The following is a 21,117-nucleotide window of genomic DNA, read 5'->3' on the forward strand; positions in this document are numbered from 1 at the left end:
GCTGAAAATTGTCCATAGTGTTCCTTTCATCCTAGTTTGAACAGTTCTGTAAAAAAATGTACTTTCAGAGTGTAAAACCAAACATGATTTTAGACCTTGTTTGTGGAAAAGTGGTTATTTCTGTAGTTCAATTGCTGCAACTTGCTGGAAATTGTCCACAGTGTTCCTATCATCTAGTTTGAACAGTTATGTTTAAAACATTGTTTCCAGATTGCAATCAAACATGACCTTGTTTGTGGAAAAGTGGTTATTTCTGTAGTTCAATTGCTGCAACTTGCTGAAAATTGTCCACAGTGTTCCTAATCATCTAGTTTGAACAGTTCTGTAAAAAGCATTGTATCCAGAGTGCATCAAACATGATTTTAGACCTTGTTTGTGGAAAAGTGGTTATTTCTGTAGTTCAATTGCTGCAACTTGCTGAAAATTGTCCACAGTGTTCCTACCATCTAGCTTGAACAGTTATGTTTAAAACATTGTATCCAGAGTGCATCAATGATTTTAGACCTTGTTTGTGGAAAAGTGGTTATTTCTGTAGTTCAATTGCTGCAACTTGCTGAAAATTGTCCACAGTGTTCCTAATCATCTAGTTTGAACAGTTCTGTAAAAAGCATTGTTTCCAGAGTGCATCAAACATGATTTTAGACCTTGTTTGTGGAAAAGTGGTTATTTCTGTAGTTCAATTGCTGCAACTTGCTGAAAATTGTCCACAGTGTTCCCTATCATCTAGTTTGAACAGTTATGTTTAAAACATTTTCCAGAGTGCATCAAACATGATTTTAGACCTTGTTTATGGAAAAGTGGTTATTTCTGTAGTTCAATTGCTGCAACTTGCTGAAAATTGTCCACAGTGTTCCTAATCATCTAGTTTGAACAGTTCTTTAAAAAGCATTGTTTCCAGAGTGCATCAAACATGATTTTAGACCTTGTTTGTGGAAAAGTGGTTATTTCTGTAGTTCAATTGCTGCAACTTGCTGAAAATTGTCCACAGTTTTTCTATCATCTCTAGTTTGAACAGTTATGTTTAAAACATTGTATCCAGAGTGCATCAAACATGATTTTAGACCTTGTTTATGGAAAAGTGGTTATTTCTGTAGTTCAATTGCTGCAACTTGCTGAAAATTGTCCACAGTGTTCCTAATCATCTAGTTTGAACAGTTCTGTAAAAAGCATTGTTTCCAGAGTGCATCAAACATGATTTTAGACCTTGTTTATGGAAAAGTGGTTATTTCTGTAGTTCAATTGCTGCAACTTGCTGAAAATTGTCCACAGTGTTCCTAATCATCTAGTTTGAACAGTTCTGTTAAAAAGCATTGTTTCCAGAGTGCATCAAACATGATTTTAGACCTTGTTTGTGGAAAAGTGGTTATTTCTGTAGTTCAATTGCTGCAACTTGCTGAAAATTGTCCACAGTGTTCCTATCATCTAGTTTGAACAGTTATGTTTAAAAACATTGTTTCCAGAGTGCATCAAACATGATTTTAGACCTTGTTTGTGGAAAGTGGTTATTTCTGTAGTTCAATTGCTGCAACTTGCTGAAAATTGTCCACAGTGTTCCTATCATCTAGTTTGAACAGTTCTGTAAAAAGCATTGTTTCCAGAGTGCATCAAACATGATTTTAGACCTTGTTTATGGAAAAGTGGTTATTTCTGTAGTTCAATTGCTGCAACTTGCTGAAAATTGTCCACAGTGTTCCTAATCATCTAGTTTGAACAGTTCTGTAAAAAGCATTGTATCCAGAGTGCATCAAACATGATTTTAGACCTTGTTTGTGGAAAAGTGGTTATTTCTGTAGTTCAATTGCTGCAACTTGCTGAAAATTGTCCACAGTGTTCCTATCATCTAGTTTGAACAGTTCTGTAAAAAAACATTGTCCAGAGTGCATCAAACATGATTTAGACCTTGTTTATGGAAAAGTGGTTATTTCTGTAGTTCAATTGCTGCAACTTGCTGAAAATTGTCCACAGTGTTCCTAATCATCTAGTTTGAACAGTTCTGTAAAAAGCATTGTTTCCAGAGTGCATCAAACATGATTTTAGACCTTGTTTATGGAAAAGTGGTTATTTCTGTAGTTCAATTGCTGCAACTTGCTGAAAATTGTCCACAGTGTTCCTATCATCTAGTTTGAACAGTTCTGTAAAAACATTGTTCCAGAGTGCATCAAACATGATTTTAGACCTTGTTTATGGAAAAGTGGTTATTTCTGTAGTTCAATTGCTGCAACTTGCTGAAAATTGTCCACAGTGTTCCTAATCATCTAGTTTGAACAGTTCTGTAAAAAGCATTGTTTCCAGAGTGCATCAAACATGATTTTAGACCTTGTTTGTGGAAAAGTGGTTATTTCTGTAGTTCAATTGCTGCAACTTGCTGAAAATTGTCCACAGTGTTCCTATCATCTAGTTTGAACAGTATGTTTAAAAACATTGTTTCCAGAGTGCATCAAACATGATTTTAGACCTTGTTTATGGAAAAGTGGTTATTTCTGTAGTTCAATTGCTGCAACTTGCTGAAAATTGTCCACAGTGTTCCTAATCATCTAGTTTGAACAGTTCTGTAAAAAGCATTGTTTCCAGAGTGCATCAAACATGATTTTAGACCTTGTTTGTGGAAAAGTGGTTATTTCTGTAGTTCAATTGCTGCAACTTGCTGAAAATTGTCCACAGTGTTCCCTATCATCTAGTTTGAACAGTTATGTTAAAAATTGTTCCAGAGTGCATCAAACATGATTTTAGACCTTGTTTGTGGAAAAGTGGTTATTTCTGTAGTTCAATTGCTGCAACTTGCTGAAAATTGTCCACAGTGTTCCTAATCATCTAGTTTGAACAGTTCTGTTAAAAAGCATTGTTTCCAGAGTGCATCAAACATGATTTTAGACCTTGTTTATGGAAAAGTGGTTATTTCTGTAGTTCAATTGCTGCAACTTGCTGAAAATTGTCCACAGTGTTCCTAATCATCTAGTTTGAACAGTTCTGTTAAAAAGCATTGTTTCCAGAGTGCATCAAACATGATTTTAGACCTTGTTTGTGGAAAAGTGGTTATTTCTGTAGTTCAATTGCTGCAACTTGCTGAAAATTGTCCACAGTGTTCCTATCATCTAGTTTGAACAGTATGTTTAAAACATTGTTTCCAGAGTGCATCAAACATGATTTTAGACCTTGTTTGTGGAAAAGTGGTTATTTCTGTAGTTCAATTGCTGCAACTTGCTGAAAATTGTCCACAGTGTTCCTAATCATCTAGTTTGAACAGTTCTGTAAAAAGCATTGTTTCCAGAGTGCATCAAACATGATTTTAGACCTTGTTTGTGGAAAAGTGGTTATTTCTGTAGTTCAATTGCTGCAACTTGCTGAAAATTGTCCACAGTGTTCCTAATCATCTAGTTTGAACAGTTCTGTAAAAAGCATTGTATCCAGAGTGCATCAAACATGATTTTAGACCTTGTTTGTGGAAAAGTGGTTATTTCTGTAGTTCAATTGCTGCAACTTGCTGAAAATTGCACAGTGTTTCTATCATCTAGTTTGAACAGTTATGTTTAAAACATTTTCCAGTGCATCAAACATGATTTTAGACCTTGTTTGTGGAAAAGTGGTTATTTCTGTAGTTCAATTGCTGCAACTTGCTGAAAATTGTCCACAGTGTTCCTAATCATCTAGTTTGAACAGTTCTGTAAAAAGCATTGTATCCAGAGTGCATCAAACATGATTTTAGACCTTGTTTGTGGAAAAGTGGTTATTTCTGTAGTTCAATTGCTGCAACTTGCTGAAAATTGTCCACAGTGTTCCTAATCATCTAGTTTGAACAGTTCTTTAAAAAGCATTGTTTCCAGAGTGCATCAAACATGATTTTAGACCTTGTTAATGGAAAAGTGGTTATTTCTGTAGTTCAATTGCTGCAACTTGCTGAAAATTGTCCACAGTGTTCCAAATCATCTAGTTTGAACAGTTCTGTAAAAAGCATTGTATCCAGAGTGCATCAAACATGATTTTAGACCTTGTTTGTGGAAAAGTGGTTATTTCTGTAGTTCAATTGCTGCAACTTGCTGAAAATTGTCCACAGTGTTCCTAATCATCTAGTTTGAACAGTTCTGTAAAAATTGCATTTTCCAGAGTGCATCAAACATGATTTTAGACCTTGTTTGTGGAAAAGTGGTTATTTCTGTAGTTCAATTGCTGCAACTTGCTGAAAATTGTCCACAGTGTTCCTATCATCTAGTTTGAACAGTTATGTTTAAAACATTGTCCAGAGTGCATCAAACATGATTTTAGACCTTGTTTATGGAAAAGTGGTTATTTCTGTAGTTCAATTGCTGCAACTTGCTGAAAATTGTCCACAGTGTTCCTAATCATCTAGTTTGAACAGTTCTGTAAAAAGCATTGTTTCCAGAGTGCATCAAACATGATTTTAGACCTTGTTTATGGAAAAGTGGTTATTTCTGTAGTTCAATTGCTGCAACTTGCTGAAAATTGTCCACAGTGTTCCTATCATCTATTTGAACAGTTATGTAAAAAACATTTTCCAGAGTGCATCAAACATGATTTTAGACCTTGTTTATGGAAAAGTGGTTATTTCTGTAGTTCAATTGCTGCAACTTGCTGAAAATTGTCCACAGTGTTCCTAATCATCTAGTTTGAACAGTTCTTTAAAAAGCATTGTTTCCAGAGTGCATCAAACATGATTTTAGACCTTGTTAATGGAAAAGTGGTTATTTCTGTAGTTCAATTGCTGCAACTTGCTGAAAATTGTCCACAGTGTTCCTAATCATCTAGTTTGAACAGTTCTGTAAAAAGCATTGTATCCAGAGTGCATCAAACATGATTTTAGACCTTGTTTGTGGAAAAGTGGTTATTTCTGTAGTTCAATTGCTGCAACTTGCTGAAAATTGTCCACAGTGTTTCTATCATCTAGTTTGAACAGTTATGTTTAAAACATTGTTTCCAGAGTGCATCAAACATGATTTTAGACCTTGTTTTATGGAAAAGTGGTTATTTCTGTAGTTCAATTGCTGCAACTTGCTGAAAATTGTCCACAGTGTTCCTAATCATCTAGTTTGAACAGTTCTGTTAAAAAGCATTGTTTCCAGAGTGCATCAAACATGATTTTAGACCTTGTTTATGGAAAAGTGGTTATTTCTGTAGTTCAATTGCTGCAACTTGCTGAAAATTGTCCACAGTGTTCCTAATCATCTAGTTTGAACAGTTCTGTAAAAAGCATTGTTTCCAGAGTGCATCAAACATGATTTTAGACCTTGTTTGTGGAAAAGTGGTTATTTCTGTAGTTCAATTGCTGCAACTTGCTGAAAATTGTCCACAGTGTTTCTATCATCTAGTTTGAACAGTTATGTTTAAAACATTGTATCCAGAGTGCATCAAACATGATTTTAGACCTTGTTTGTGGAAAAGTGGTTATTTCTGCAGTTCAATTGCTGCAACTTGCTGAAAATTGTCCACAGTGTTCCTAATCATCTAGTTTGAACAGTTCTGTAAAAAGCCTTGTATCCAGAGTGCATCAAACATGATTTTAGACCTTGTTTGTGGAAAAGTGGTTATTTCTGCAGTTCAATTGCTGCAACTTGCTGAAAATTGTCCACAGTGTTCCTAATCATCTAGTTTGAACAGTTCTGTAAAAAAGCATTGTTTCCAGAGTGCATCAAACATGATTTTAGACCTTGTTTGTGGAAAAGTGGTTATTTCTGTAGTTCAATTGCTGCAACTTGCTGAAAATTGTCCACAGTGTTCCTAATCATCTAGTTTGAACAGTTCTTTAAAAAGCATTGTTTCCAGAGTGCATCAAACATGATTTTAGACCTTGTTTGTGGAAAAGTGGTTATTTCTGTAGTTCAATTGCTGCAACTTGCTGAAAATTGTCCACAGTGTTTTCTATCATCTAGTTTGAACAGTTATGTTTAAAACATTGTATCCAGAGTGCATCAAACATGATTTTAGACCTTGTTTGTGGAAAAGTGGTTATTTCTGTAGTTCAATTGCTGCAACTTCTGAAAATTGTCCACAGTGTTCCTAATCATCTAGTTTGAACAGTTACTTAAAAAGCATTGTTTCCAGAGTGCATCAAACATGATTTTAGACCTTGTTAATGGAAAAGTGGTTATTTCTGTAGTTCAATTGCTGCAACTTGCTGAAAATTGTCCACAGTGTTCCTAATCATCTAGTTTGAACAGTTCTGTAAAAAGCATTGTATCCAGAGTGCATCAAACATGATTTTAGACCTTGTTTGTGGAAAAGTGGTTATTTCTGTAGTTCAATTGCTGCAACTTGCTGAAAATTGTCCACAGTGTTCCTATCATCTAGTTTGAACAGTATGTTTAAAACATTGTCCAGAGTGCATCAAACATGATTTTAGACCTTGTTTGTGGAAAAGTGGTTATTTCTGTAGTTCAATTGCTGCAACTTGCTGAAAATTGTCCACAGTGTTCCTAATCATCTAGTTTGAACAGTTCTGTAAAAAGCATTGTTTCCAGAGTGCATCAAACATGATTTTAGACCTTGTTTGTGGAAAAGTGGTTATTTCTGTAGTTCAATTGCTGCAACTTGCTGAAAATTGTCCACAGTGTTCCTATCATCTAGTTTGAACAGTTATGTTTAAAACATTGTTCCAGAGTGCATCAAACATGATTTTAGACCTTGTTTGTGGAAAAGTGGTTATTTCTGTAGTTCAATTGCTGCAACTTGCTGAAAATTGTCCACAGTGTTCCTAATCATCTAGTTTGAACAGTTCTGTAAAAAGCATTGTTTCCAGAGTGCATCAAACATGATTTTAGACCTTGTTTGTGGAAAAGTGGTTATTTCTGTAGTTCAATTGCTGCAACTTGCTGAAAATTGTCCACAGTGTTCCTAATCATCTAGTTTGAACAGTTCTGTAAAAAGCATTGTTTCCAGAGTGCATCAAACATGATTTTAGACCTTGTTTGTGGAAAAGTGGTTATTTCTGTAGTTCAATTGCTGCAACTTGCTGAAAATTGTCCACAGTGTTTCATATCATCTAGTTTGAACAGTATGTTTAAAACATTGTTTCCAGAGTGCATCAAACATGATTTTAGACCTTGTTTTATGGAAAAGTGGTTATTTCTGTAGTTCAATTGCTGCAACTTGCTGAAAATTGTCCACAGTGTTCCTAATCATCTAGTTTGAACAGTTCTTTAAAAAGCATTGTTTCCAGAGTGCATCAAACATGATTTTAGACCTTGTTTGTGGAAAAGTGGTTATTTCTGTAGTTCAATTGCTGCAACTTGCTGAAAATTGTCCACAGTGTCCCTATCATCTAGTATTGAACAGTTATGTTTAAAACATTGTTTCCAGAGTGCATCAAACATGATTTTAGACCTTGTTTGTGGAAAAGTGGTTATTTCTGTAGTTCAATTGCTGCAACTTGCTGAAAATTGTCCACAGTGTTCCTAATCATCTAGTTTGAACAGTTCTGTTAAAAAGCATTGTTCCAGAGTGCATCAAACATGATTTTAGACCTTGTTTGTGGAAAAGTGGTTATTTCTGTAGTTCAATTGCTGCAACTTGCTGAAAATTGTCCACAGTGTTCCTATCATCTAGTTTGAACAGTTATGTTTAAAACATTGTTCCAGAGTGCATCAAACATGATTTTAGACCTTGTTTATGGAAAAGTGGTTATTTCTGTAGTTCAATTGCTGCAACTTGCTGAAAATTGTCCACAGTGTTCCTAATCATCTAGTTTGAACAGTTCTGTAAAAAGCATTGTTTCCAGAGTGCATCAAACATGATTTTAGACCTTGTTTGTGGAAAAGTGGTTATTTCTGTAGTTCAATTGCTGCAACTTGCTGAAAATTGTCCACAGTGTTCCTATCATCTAGTTTGAACAGTTATGTTTAAAACATTGTTTCAGAGTGCATCAAACATGATTTTAGACCTTGTTTGTGGAAAAGTGGTTATTTCTGTAGTTCAATTGCTGCAACTTGCTGAAAATTGTCCACAGTGTTCCTAATCATCTAGTTTGAACAGTTCTGTAAAAACATTGTTTCCAGAGTGCATCAAACATGATTTTAGACCTTGTTTGTGGAAAAGTGGTTATTTCTGTAGTTCAATTGCTGCAACTTGCTGAAAATTGTCCACAGTGTTTCTATCATCTAGTTTGAACAGTTATGTTTAAAACATTGTCCAGATTGCATCAAACATGATTTTAGACCTTGTTTGTGGAAAAGTGGTTATTTCTGTAGTTCAATTGCTGCAACTTGCTGAAAATTGTCCACAGTGTTCCTATCATCTAGTTTGAACAGTTCTGTTAAAAAGCATTGTTTCCAGAGTGCATCAAACATGATTTTAGACCTTGTTTGTGGAAAAGTGGTTATTTCTGTAGTTCAATTGCTGCAACTTGCTGAAAATTGTCCACAGTGTTCCTAATCATCTAGTTTGAACAGTTATTTAAAAAGCATTGTTTCCAGAGTGCATCAAACATGATTTTAGACCTTGTTTGTGGAAAAGTGGTTATTTCTGTAGTTCAATTGCTGGCAACTTGCTGAAAATTGTCCACAGTGTTCCAAATCATCTAGTTTGAACAGTTCTGTAAAAAGCATTGTTTCCAGAGTGCATCAAACATGATTTTAGACCTTGTTTGTGGAAAAGTGGTTATTTCTGTAGTTCAATTGCTGCAACTTGCTGAAAATTGTCCACAGTGTTCCTAATCATCTAGTTTGAACAGTTCTTTAAAAAGCATTGTTTCCAGAGTGCATCAAACATGATTTTAGACCTTGTTTGTGGAAAAGTGGTTATTTCTGTAGTTCAATTGCTGCAACTTGCTGAAAATTGTCCACAGTGTCCCGATCATCTAGTTTGATAATGGAAAAGTGGTTATTTCTGTAGTTCAATTGCTGCAACTTGCTGAAATTATTCCACAGTGTTCCTAATCATCTAGTTTGAACAGTTCTTTAAAAAGCATTGTTTCCAGAGTGCATCAAACATGATTTTAGACCTTGTTTGTGGAAAAGTGGTTATTTCTGTAGTTCAATTGCTGCAACTTGCTGAAAATTGTCCACAGTGTTTCTATCATCTAGTTTGAACAGTATGTTTAAAACATTGTGTCCAGAGTGCATCAAACATGATTTTAGACCTTGTTTGTGGAAAAGTGGTTATTTCTGTAGTTCAATTGCTGCAACTTGCTGAAAATTGTCCACAGTGTTCCTAATCATCTAGTTTGAACAGTTCTGTTAAAAAGCATTGTTTCCAGAGTGCATCAAACATGATTTTAGACCTTGTTTGTGGAAAAGTGGTTATTTCTGTAGTTCAATTGCTGCAACTTGCTGAAAATTGTCCACAGTGTTCCTAATCATCTAGTTTGAACAGTTCTGTAAAAAGCATTGTTTCCAGAGTGCATCAAACATGATTTTAGACCTTGTTTGTGGAAAAGTGGTTATTTCTGTAGTTCAATTGCTGCAACTTGCTGAAAATTGTCCACAGTGTTCTATGAATCATCCTGGTTTGAACAGTTATGTTTAAAACATTGTCCAGAGTGCATCAAACATGATTTTAGACCTTGTTTGTGGAAAAGTGGTTATTTCTGTAGTTCAATTGCTGCAACTTGCTGAAAATTGTCCACAGTGTTCCTAATCATCTAGTTTGAACAGTTCTGTAAAAACATTGTTTCCAGAGTGCATCAAACATGATTTTAGACCTTGTTTATGGAAAAGTGGTTATTTCTGTAGTTCAATTGCTGCAACTTGCTGAAAATTGTCCACAGTGTTCCTAATCATCTAGTTTGAACAGTTCTGTTAAAAAGCATTGTATCCAGAGTGCATCAAACATGATTTTAGACCTTGTTTGTGGAAAAGTGGTTATTTCTGTAGTTCAATTGCTGCAACTTGCTGAAAATTGTCCACAGTGTTCCTATCATCTAGTTTGAACAGTTATGTTTAAAACATTGTGTCCAGAGTGCATCAAACATGATTTTAGACCTTGTTTGTGGAAAAGTGGTTATTTCTGTAGTTCAATTGCTGCAACTTGCTGAAAATTGTCCACAGTGTTCCTAATCATCTAGTTTGAACAGTTCTGTAAAAAGCATTGTTCCAGAGTGCATCAAACATGATTTTAGACCTTGTTTGTGGAAAAGTGGTTATTTCTGTAGTTCAATTGCTGCAACTTGCTGAAAATTGTCCACAGTGTTCCTAATCATCTAGTTTGAACAGTTCTGTTAAAAAGCATTGTTTCCAGAGTGCATCAAACATGATTTTAGACCTTGTTTGTGGAAAAGTGGTTATTTCTGTAGTTCAATTGCTGCAACTTGCTGAAAATTGTCCACAGTGTTCCTAATCATCTAGTTTGAACAGTTCTGTAAAAAGCATTGTTTCCAGAGTGCATCAAACATGATTTTAGACCTTGTTTGTGGAAAAGTGGTTATTTCTGTAGTTCAATTGCTGCAACTTGCTGAAAATTGTCCACAGTGTTTCTATCATCTAGTTTGAACAGTTTGTTTAAAACATTGTATCCAGAGTGCATCAAACATGATTTTAGACCTTGTTTGTGGAAAAGTGGTTATTTCTGTAGTTCAATTGCTGCAACTTGCTGAAAATTGTCCACAGTGTTCCTAATCATCTAGTTTGAACAGTTCTGTAAAAAGCATTGTTTCCAGAGTGCATCAAACATGATTTTAGACCTTGTTTATGGAAAAGTGGTTATTTCTGTAGTTCAATTGCTGCAACTTGCTGAAAATTGTCCACAGTGTTCCTAATCATCTAGTTTGAACAGTTCTGTTTAAAAAGCATTGTTTCCAGAGTGCATCAAACATGATTTTAGACCTTGTTTGTGGAAAAGTGGTTATTTCTGTAGTTCAATTGCTGCAACTTGCTGAAAATTGTCCACAGTGTTTCTATCATCTAGTTTGAACAGTTATGTTAAAACATTGTTTCCAGAGTGCATCAAACATGATTTTAGACCTTGTTTGTGGAAAAGTGGTTATTTCTGTAGTTCAATTGCTGCAACTTGCTGAAAATTGTCCACAGTGTTCCTAATCATCTAGTTTGAACAGTTCTGTAAAAAGCATTGTTTCCAGAGTGCATCAAACATGATTTTAGACCTTGTTTGTGGAAAAGTGGTTATTTCTGTAGTTCAATTGCTGCAACTTGCTGAAAATTGTCCACAGTGTTCCTATCATCTAGTTTGAACAGTATGTTTAAAACATTGTTTCCAGAGTGCATCAAACATGATTTTAGACCTTGTTTGTGGAAAAGTGGTTATTTCTGTAGTTCAATTGCTGCAACTTGCTGAAAATTGTCCACAGTGTTCCTAATCATCTAGTTTGAACAGTTCTGTAAAAAGCATTGTTTCCAGAGTGCATCAAACATGATTTTAGACCTTGTTTGTGGAAAAGTGGTTATTTCTGTAGTTCAATTGCTGCAACTTGCTGAAAATTGTCCACAGTGTTCCTAATCATCTAGTTTGAACAGTTCTGTAAAAAGCATTGTTTCCAGAGTGCATCAAACATGATTTTAGACCTTGTTTGTGGAAAAGTGGTTATTTCTGCAGTTCAATTGCTGCAACTTGCTGAAAATTGTCCACAGTGTTTCTATCATCTAGTTTGAACAGTATGTTTAAAACATTGTCCAGAGTGCATCAAACATGATTTTAGACCTTGTTTGTGGAAAAGTGGTTATTTCTGTAGTTCAATTGCTGCAACTTGCTGAAAATTGTCCACAGTGTTCCTATCATCTAGTTTGAACAGTTCTGTTAAAAAGCATTGTTTCCAGAGTGCATCAAACATGATTTTAGACCTTGTTTGTGGAAAAGTGGTTATTTCTGTAGTTCAATTGCTGCAACTTGCTGAAAATTGTCCACAGTGTTTCTATCATCTAGTTTGAACAGGTATGTTTAAAACATTGTCCAGAGTGCATCAAACATGATTTTAGACCTTGTTTGTGGAAAAGTGGTTATTTCTGTAGTTCAATTGCTGCAACTTGCTGAAAATTGTCCACAGTGTTCCTAATCATCTAGTTTGAACAGTTCTGTAAAAAGCATTGTTTCCAGAGTGCATCAAACATGATTTTAGACCTTGTTTGTGGAAAAGTGGTTATTTCTGTAGTTCAATTGCTGCAACTTGCTGAAAATTGTCCACAGTGTTCCTAATCATCTAGTTTGAACAGTTCTGTTAAAAAGCATTGTTTCCAGAGTGCATCAAACATGATTTTAGACCTTGTTTGTGGAAAAGTGGTTATTTCTGCAGTTCAATTGCTGCAACTTGCTGAAAATTGTCCACAGTGTTTCTATCATCTAGTTTGAACAGTTATGTTTAAAACATTGTCCAGAGTGCATCAAACATGATTTTAGACCTTGTTTGTGGAAAAGTGGTTATTTCTGTAGTTCAATTGCTGCAACTTGCTGAAAATTGTCCACAGTGTTCCTAATCATCTAGTTTGAACAGTTCTGTAAAAAGCATTGTTTCCAGAGTGCATCAAACATGATTTTAGACCTTGTTTGTGGAAAAAGTGGTTATTTCTGTAGTTCAATTGCTGCAACTTGCTGAAAATTGTCCACAGTGTTTCTATCATCTAGTTTGAACAGTATGTTTAAAACATTGTATCCAGAGTGCATCAAACATGATTTTAGACCTTGTTTGTGGAAAAGTGGTTATTTCTGTAGTTCAATTGCTGCAACTTGCTGAAAATTGTCCACAGTGTTCCTAATCATCTAGTTTGAACAGTTCTGTAAAAAGCATTGTTTCCAGAGTGCATCAAACATGATTTTAGACCTTGTTTGTGGAAAAGTGGTTATTTCTGTAGTTCAATTGCTGCAACTTGCTGAAAATTGTCCACAGTGTTTCTATCATCCTAGTTTGAACAGTTATGTTTAAAACATTGTGTCCAGAGTGCATCAAACATGATTTTAGACCTTGTTTGTGGAAAAGTGGTTATTTCTGTAGTTCAATTGCTGCAACTTGCTGAAAATTGTCCACAGTGTTCCTATCATCTAGTTTGAACAGTTCTGTAAAATTGTTTCCAGAGTGCATCAAACATGATTTTAGACCTTGTTTGTGGAAAAGTGGTTATTTCTGTAGTTCAATTGCTGCAACTTGCTGAAAATTGTCCACAGTGTTCCTATCATCTAGTTTGAACAGTTATGTTAAAACATTGTATCCAGAGTGCATCAAACATGATTTTAGACCTTGTTTGTGGAAAAGTGGTTACAGTTCAATTGCTGCAACTTGCTGAAAATTGTCCACAGTGTTCCTATCATCTAGTTTGAACAGTTATGTTTAAAACATTGTATCCAGAGTGCATCAAACATGATTTTAGACCTTGTTTGTGGAAAAGTGGTTATTTCTGTAGTTCAATTGCTGCAACTTGCTGAAAATTGTCCACAGTGTTCCTATCATCTAGTTTGAACAGTTCTGTAAAAAGCATTGTTTCCAGAGTGCATCAAACATGATTTTAGACCTTGTTTGTGGAAAAGTGGTTATTTCTGTAGTTCAATTGCTGCAACTTGAAAATTGTCCACAGTGTTTCTATCATCTAGTTTGAACAGTTATGTTTAAAACATTGTATCCAGAGTGCATCAAACATGATTTTAGACCTTGTTTGTGGAAAAGTGGTTATTTCTGTAGTTCAATTGCTGCAACTTGCTGAAAATTGTCCACAGTGTTCCTAATCATCTAGTTTGAACAGTTTGTTAAAAACATTGTTCTGCATCAAACAAAACCTTGTTTTTTGCTGCTGAAAATTGTGCAGTTTGCTGAAAATGGTCCTAATCATCTAGTTTGAACAGTTCTGTAAAAAGCATTGTTTCCAGAGTGCATCAAACATGATTTTAGACCTTGTTTGTGGAAAAGTGGTTATTTCTGTAGTTCAATTGCTGCAACTTGCTGAAAATTGTCCACAGTGTTTCTATCATCTAGTTTGAACAGTTATGTTTAAAACATTGTGTCCAGAGTGCATCAAACATGATTTTAGACCTTGTTTGTGGAAAAGTGGTTATTTCTGTAGTTCAATTGCTGCAACTTGCTGAAAATTGTCCATAGTGTTCCTATCATCCTAGTTTGAACAGTTCTGTAAAAAAATGTACTTCCAGAGTGTAACACCAAACATGATTTTAGACCTTGTTTGTGGAAAAGTGGTTATTTCTGTAGTTCAATTGCTGCAACTTGCTGGAAATTGTCCACAGTGTTCCTATCATCTAGTTTGAACAGTTATGTTTAAAACATTGTATCCAGAGTGCATCAAACATGATTTTAGACCTTGTTTGTGGAAAAGTGGTTATTTCTGTAGTTCAATTGCTGCAACTTGCTGAAAATTGTCCACAGTGTCCCTATTTTATCTAGTATTGAACAGTTATGTTTAAAACATTGTTTCCAGATTGCATCAAACATGATTTTAGACCTTGTTAATGGAAAAGTGGTTATTTCTGTAGTTCAATTGCTGCAACTTGCTGAAAATTGTCCACAGTGTCCCTAATCATCTAGTTTGAACAGTTCTTTAAAAAGCATTGTTTCCAGAGTGCATCAAACATGATTTTAGACCTTGTTTGTGGAAAAGTGGTTATTTCTGTAGTTCAATTGCTGCAACTTGCTGAAAATTGTCCACAGTGTTCCTATCATCTAGTTTGAACAGTTATGTTTAAAAACATTGTCCAGAGTGCATCAAACATGATTTTAGACCTTGTTTGTGGAAAAGTGGTTATTTCTGTAGTTCAATTGCTGCAACTTGCTGAAAATTGTCCACAGTGTTCCTAATCATCTAGTTTGAACAGTTCTGTAAAAAGCATTGTTTCCAGAGTGCATCAAACATGATTTTAGACCTTGTTTGTGGAAAAGTGGTTATTTCTGTAGTTCAATTGCTGCAACTTGCTGAAAATTGTCCACAGTGTCCCTATCATCTAGTTTGAACAGTATGTTTAAAAAACATTGTATCCAGAGTGCATCAAACATGATTTTAGACCTTGTTTTTTGTGGAAAAGTGGTTATTTCTGCAGTTCAATTGCTGCAACTTGCTGAAAATTGTCCACAGTGTTTCTATCATCTAGTTTGAACAGTATGTTTAAAACATTGTATCCAGAGTGCATCAAACATGATTTTAGACCTTGTTTGTGGAAAAGTGGTTATTTCTGTAGTTCAATTGCTGCAACTTGCTGAAAATTGTCCACAGTGTTCCTAATCATCTAGTTTGAACAGTTCTGTTAAAAAGCATTGTTTCCAGAGTGCATCAAACATGATTTTAGACCTTGTTTTTTGTGGAAAAGTGGTTATTTCTGTAGTTCAATTGCTGCAACTTGCTGAAAATTGTCCACAGTGTTTCTATCATCCTAGTTTGAACAGTATGTTTAAAACATTGTATCCAGAGTGCATCAAACATGATTTTAGACCTTGTTTGTGGAAAAGTGGTTATTTCTGTAGTTCAATTGCTGCAACTTGCTGAAAATTGTCCACAGTGTTCCTAATCATCTAGTTTGAACAGTTCTGTAAAAAGCATTGTTTCCAGAGTGCATCAAACATGATTTTAGACCTTGTTTGTGGAAAAGTGGTTATTTCTGTAGTTCAATTGCTGCAACTTGCTGAAAATTGTCCACAGTGTTTCTATCATCCTAGTTTGAACAGTTATGTTAAAAAAAAATTGTCCAGAGTGCATCAAACATGATTTTAGACCTTGTTTGTGGAAAAGTGGTTATTTCTGTAGTTCAATTGCTGCAACTTGCTGAAAATTGTCCAGTGTTCCTATCATCTAGTTTGAACAGTTCTGTTAAAAAGCATTGTTTCCAGAGTGCATCAAACATGATTTTAGACCTTGTTTGTGGAAAAGTGGTTATTTCTGTAGTTCAATTGCTGCAACTTGCTGAAAATTGTCCACAGTGTTTCTATCATCTAGTTTGAACAGTATGTTTAAAACATTGTCCAGAGTGCATCAAACATGATTTTAGACCTTGTTTGTGGAAAAGTGGTTATTTCTGTAGTTCAATTGCTGCAACTTGCTGAAAATTGTCCACAGTGTTCCCTATCATCTAGTTTGAACAGTCAGCTATGTTGAAAAACATTGTTCCAGAGTGCATCAAACATGATTTTAGACCTTGTTTGTGGAAAAGTGGTTATTTCTGTAGTTCAATTGCTGCAACTTGCTGAAAATTGTCCACAGTGTTCCTAATCATCTAGTTTGAACAGTTCTGTTAAAAAGCATTGTTTCCAGAGTGCATCAAACATGATTTTAGACCTTGTTTGTGGAAAAGTGGTTATTTCTGTAGTTCAATTGCTGCAACTTGCTGAAAATTGTCCACAGTGTCCTATCATCTAGTTTGAACAGTTATGTTTAAAACATTGTTTCCAGAGTGCATCAAACATGATTTTAGACCTTGTTTGTGGAAAAGTGGTTATTTCTGTAGTTCAATTGCTGCAACTTGCTGAAAATTGTCCACAGTGTTCCTAATCATCTAGTTTGAACAGTTCTGTAAAAAGCATTGTTTCCAGAGTGCATCAAACATGATTTTAGACCTTGTTTGTGGAAAAGTGGTTATTTCTGCAGTTCAATTGCTGCAACTTGCTGAAAATTGTCCACAGTGTTTCTATCATCTAGTTTGAACAGTATGTTTAAAACATTGTGTCCAGAGTGCATCAAACATGATTTTAGACCTTGTTTGTGGAAAAGTGGTTATTTCTGTAGTTCAATTGCTGCAACTTGCTGAAAATTGTCCACAGTGTTCTATCATCTAGTTTGAACAGTTCTGTTTAAAAAGCATTGTTTCCAGAGTGCATCAAACATGATTTTAGACCTTGTTTGTGGAAAAGTGGTTATTTCTGTAGTTCAATTGCTGCAACTTGCTGAAAATTGTCCACAGTGTTTCTATCATCTAGTTTGAACAGTTATGTTTAAAACATTGTTCCAGAGTGCATCAAACATGATTTTAGACCTTGTTTGTGGAAAAGTGGTTATTTCTGTAGTTCAATTGCTGCAACTTGCTGAAAATTGTCCACAGTGTTTCTATCATCTAGTTTGAACAGTTATGTTTAAAACATTGTCCAGAGTGCATCAAACATGTTTAGACCTTGTTTGTGGAAAAGTGGTTATTTCTGTAGTTCAATTGCTGCAACTTGCTGAAAATTGTCCACAGTGTTCCTATCATCTAGTTTGAACAGTTCTGTAAAAAGCATTGTTTCCAGAGTGCATCAAACATGATTTTAGACCTTGTTTGTGGAAAAGTGGTTATTTCTGTAGTTCAATTGCTGCAACTTGCTGAAAATTGTCCACAGTGTTTCTATCATCTAGTTTGAACAGTTATGTTTAAAACATTGTGTCCAGAGTGCATCAAACATGATTTTAGACCTTGTTTGTGGAAAAGTGGTTATTTCTGTAGTTCAATTGCTGCAACTTGCTGAAAATTGTCCACAGTGTTCCTATCATCTAGTTTGAACAGTTATGTTAAAAAAACATTGTATCCAGAGTGCATCAAACATGATTTTAGACCTTGTTTGTGGAAAAGTGGTTATTTCTGTAGTTCAATTGCTGCAACTTGCTGAAAATTGTCCACCACAGTATCATATCATCTAGTTTGAACAGTTATGTTTAAAAAACATTGTTTCCAGAGTGCATCAAACATGATTTTAGACCTTGTTTGTGGAAAAGTGGTTATTTCTGTAGTTCAATTGCTGCAACTTGCTGAAAATTGTCCATAGTGTTTCTATCATCTAGTTTGAACAGTTCTGTAAAAAGCATTGTTTCCAGAGTGCATCAAACATGATTTTAGACCTTGTTTGTGGAAAAGTGGTTATTTCTGCAGTTCAATTGCTGCAACTTGCTGAAAATTGTCCACAGTGTTTCTATCATCCTGGTTTGAACAGGTATGTTTAAAACGTGTCCAGATTGCATCAAACATGATTTTAGACCTTGTTTGTGGAAAAGTGGTTATTTCTGTAGTTCAATTGCTGCAACTTGCTGAAAATTGTCCACAGTGTTCCTAATCATCTAGTTTGAACAGTTCTGTAAAAAGCATTGTTTCCAGAGTGCATCAAACATGATTTTAGACCTTTTGCTGCAACTTGCTGAAAATTGTCCACAGTGTTCCTAATCATCTAGTTTGAACAGTTCTGTAAAAAGCATTGTTTCCAGAGTGCATCAAACATGATTTTAGACCTTGTTTGTGGAAAAGTGGTTATTTCTGCAGTTCAATTGCTGCAACTTGCTGAAAATTGTCCACAGTGTTTCTATCATCCTGGTTTGAACAGTTATGTTTAAAACGTGTCCAGAGTGCATCAAACATGATTTTAGACCTTGTTTGTGGAAAAGTGGTTATTTCTGTAGTTCAATTGCTGCAACTTGCTGAAAATTGTCCACAGTGTTCCTATCATCTAGTTTGAACAGTTCTGTTAAAAAGCATTGTTTCCAGAGTGCATCAAACATGATTTTAGACCTTGTTTGTGGAAAAGTGGTTATTTCTGCAGTTCAATTGCTGCAACTTGCTGAAAATTGTCCACAGTGTCCCTATCATCTAGTTTGAACAGTTATGTTTAAAACATTGTTCCAGAGTGCATCAAACATGATTTTAGACCTTGTTTGTGGAAAAGTGGTTATTTCTGTAGTTCAATTGCTGCAACTTGCTGAAAATTGTCCACAGTGTTCTATCATCTAGTTTGAACAGTTATGTTTAAAATTGTATCCAGAGTGCATCAAACATGATTTTAGACCTTGTTTGTGGAAAAGTGGTTATTTCTGTAGTTCAATTGCTGCAACTTGCTGAAAATTGTCCACAGTGTTCCTATCATCTAGTTTGAACAGTTCTGTAAAAAGCATTGTTTCCAGAGTGCATCAAACATGATTTTAGACCTTGTTTGTGGAAAAGTGGTTATTTCTGCAGTTCAATTGCTGCAACTTGCTGAAAATTGTCCACAGTGTTTCTATCATCTAGTTTGAACAGTTATGTTTAAAACATTGTGTCCAGAGTGCATCAAACATGATTTTAGACCTTGTTTGTGGAAAAGTGGTTATTTCTGCAGTTCAATTGCTGCAACTTGCTGAAAATTGTCCACAGTGTTCTATCATCTAGTTTGAACAGGTTTAAAAAAATTGTTTCCAGAGTGCATCAAACATGATTTTAGACCTTGTTTGTGGAAAAGTGGTTATTTCTGTAGTTCAATTGCTGCAACTTGCTGAAAATTGTCCACAGTGTTCCTATCATCTAGTTTGAACAGTTCTGTAAAAAGCATTGTTTCCAGAGTGCATCAAACATGATTTTAGACCTTGTTTGTGGAAAAGTGGTTATTTCTGTAGTTCAATTGCTGCAACTTGCTGAAAATTGTCCACAGTGTTCCTAATCATCTAGTTTGAACAGTTCTGTTAAAAAGCATTGTTTCCAGAGTGCATCAAACATGATTTTAGACCTTGTGGTTTTTCTGGAAAAGTGGTTATTTCTGTAGTTTAATTGCTGCAGTTTGCTGAAAATGGTCCCAATCATCTAGTTTGAACAGTTCTGTTAAAAAGCATTGTTTCCAGAGTGCATCAAACATGATTTTAGACCTTGTTTGTGGAAAAGTGGTTATTTCTGCAGTTCAAGTGCTGCAACTTGCTGAAAATTGTCCACAGTGTTTCTATCATCCTGGTTTGAACAGGTATGTTTAAAACTTGTCCAGATTGCATCAAACATGATTTTAGACCTTGTTTGTGGAAAAGTGGTTATTTCTGTAGTTCAATTGCTGCAACTTGCTGAAAATTGTCCATAGTGTTTCTATCATCTAGTTTGAACAGTTCTGTAAAAAGCATTGTTTCCAGAGTGCATCAAACATGATTTTAGACCTTGTTTGTGGAAAAGTGGTTATTTCTGCAGTTCAATTGCTGCAACTTGCTGAAAATTGTCCATAGTGTTTCTATCATCTAGTTTGAACAGTTCTGTAAAAAGCATTGTTTCCAGAGTGCATCAAACATGATTTTAGACCTTGTTTGTGGAAAAGTGGTTATTTCTGTAGTTCAATTGCTGCAACTTGCTGGAAATTGTCCACAGTGTCCCTATCATCTAGTTTGAACAGTTATGTTTAAAACATTGTTTCCAGATTGCAATCAAACATGACCTTGTTTGTGGAAAAGTGGTTATTTCTGTAGTTCAATTGCTGCAACTTGCTGAAAATTGTCCACAGTGTTCCTACCATCTAGCTTGAACACTTCTTTAAAAAGCATTGTTTCCAGAGTGCATCAAACATGATTTTAGACCTTGTTTGTGGAAAAGTGGTTATTTCTGTAGTTCAATTGCTACAACTTGCTGAAAATTGTCCACAGTGTTCCATATCATCTAGTTTGAACAGTTATGTTAAAAAAATTGTATCCAGAGTGCATCAAACATGATTTTAGACCTTGTTTGTGGAAAAGTGGTTACAGTTCAATTGCTGCAACTTGCTGAAAATTGTCCACAGTGTTCTATCATCTAGTTTGAACAGTTATGTTTAAAACATTGTCCAGAGTGCATCAAACATGATTTTAGACCTTGTTTGTGGAAAAGTGGTTATTTCTGTAGTTCAATTGCTGCAACTTGCTGAAAATTGTCCACAGTGTTCCTATCATCTAGTTTGAACAGTTCTGTAAAAAGCATTTTCCAGAGTGCATCAAACATGATTTTAGACCTTGTTTGTGGAAAAGTGGTTATTTCTGCAGTTCAATTGCTGCAACTTGCTGAAAATTGTCCACAGTGTTTCTATCATCCTGGTTTGAACAGTATGTTTAAAACATTGTGTCCAGAGTGCATCAAACATGATTTTAGACCTTGTTTGTGGAAAAGTGGTTATTTCTGTAGTTCAATTGCTGCAACTTGCTGAAAATTGTCCACAGTGTTCCTAATCATCTAGTTTGAACAGTTCTGTAAAAAGCATTGTTTCCAGAGTGCATCAAACATGATTTTAGACCTTTTTTGTGAAAATTGAAAAGTGTTATCTTTTGAACAGTTCTGTAAAAAGCATTGCTGCATCAAACATGATTTTAGACCTTGCTGAAAAATTTCCAGTTCAAGTGCTGCAACTTGCTGAAAATTGTCCACAGTGTTTCTATCATCCTGGTTGAACAGGTATGTTTAAAAACATTGTCCAGAGTGCATCAAACATGATTTTAGACCTTGTTTGTGGAAAAGTGGTTATTTCTGTAGTTCAATTGCTGCAACTTGCTGAAAATTGTCCACAGTGTTCCTATCATCTAGTTTGAA

At 35.1% G+C, this 21,117-nt stretch overlaps 1 long non-coding RNA gene across 2 annotated transcripts; it reads right to left on the bottom strand.

The window, feature by feature from the left end:
- Positions 1 to 3,640: 3,640 nt before the first annotated feature.
- LOC127918151 (uncharacterized) lies at positions 3,641 to 20,193 on the bottom strand. Of its 2 annotated transcripts, none has more exons than XR_008099134.1 (3): positions 19,867 to 20,193; positions 8,305 to 8,444; positions 3,641 to 3,985 (listed from the first exon to the last, which is right to left on the bottom strand). It is a non-coding gene; the product is annotated as an uncharacterized LOC127918151 (long non-coding RNA). The 2 variants fall into 2 exon arrangements; XR_008099136.1 differs by lacking the exon at positions 19,867 to 20,193 and adding an exon at positions 14,337 to 14,409.
- Between the last annotated feature and the right edge of the window lie 924 nt (positions 20,194 to 21,117).

The sequence above is a fragment of the Oncorhynchus keta genome, unplaced genomic scaffold (genome assembly GCF_023373465.1).
Source record: "Oncorhynchus keta strain PuntledgeMale-10-30-2019 unplaced genomic scaffold, Oket_V2 Un_contig_1341_pilon_pilon, whole genome shotgun sequence".
Lineage (NCBI taxonomy): Eukaryota > Metazoa > Chordata > Actinopteri > Salmoniformes > Salmonidae > Oncorhynchus > Oncorhynchus keta.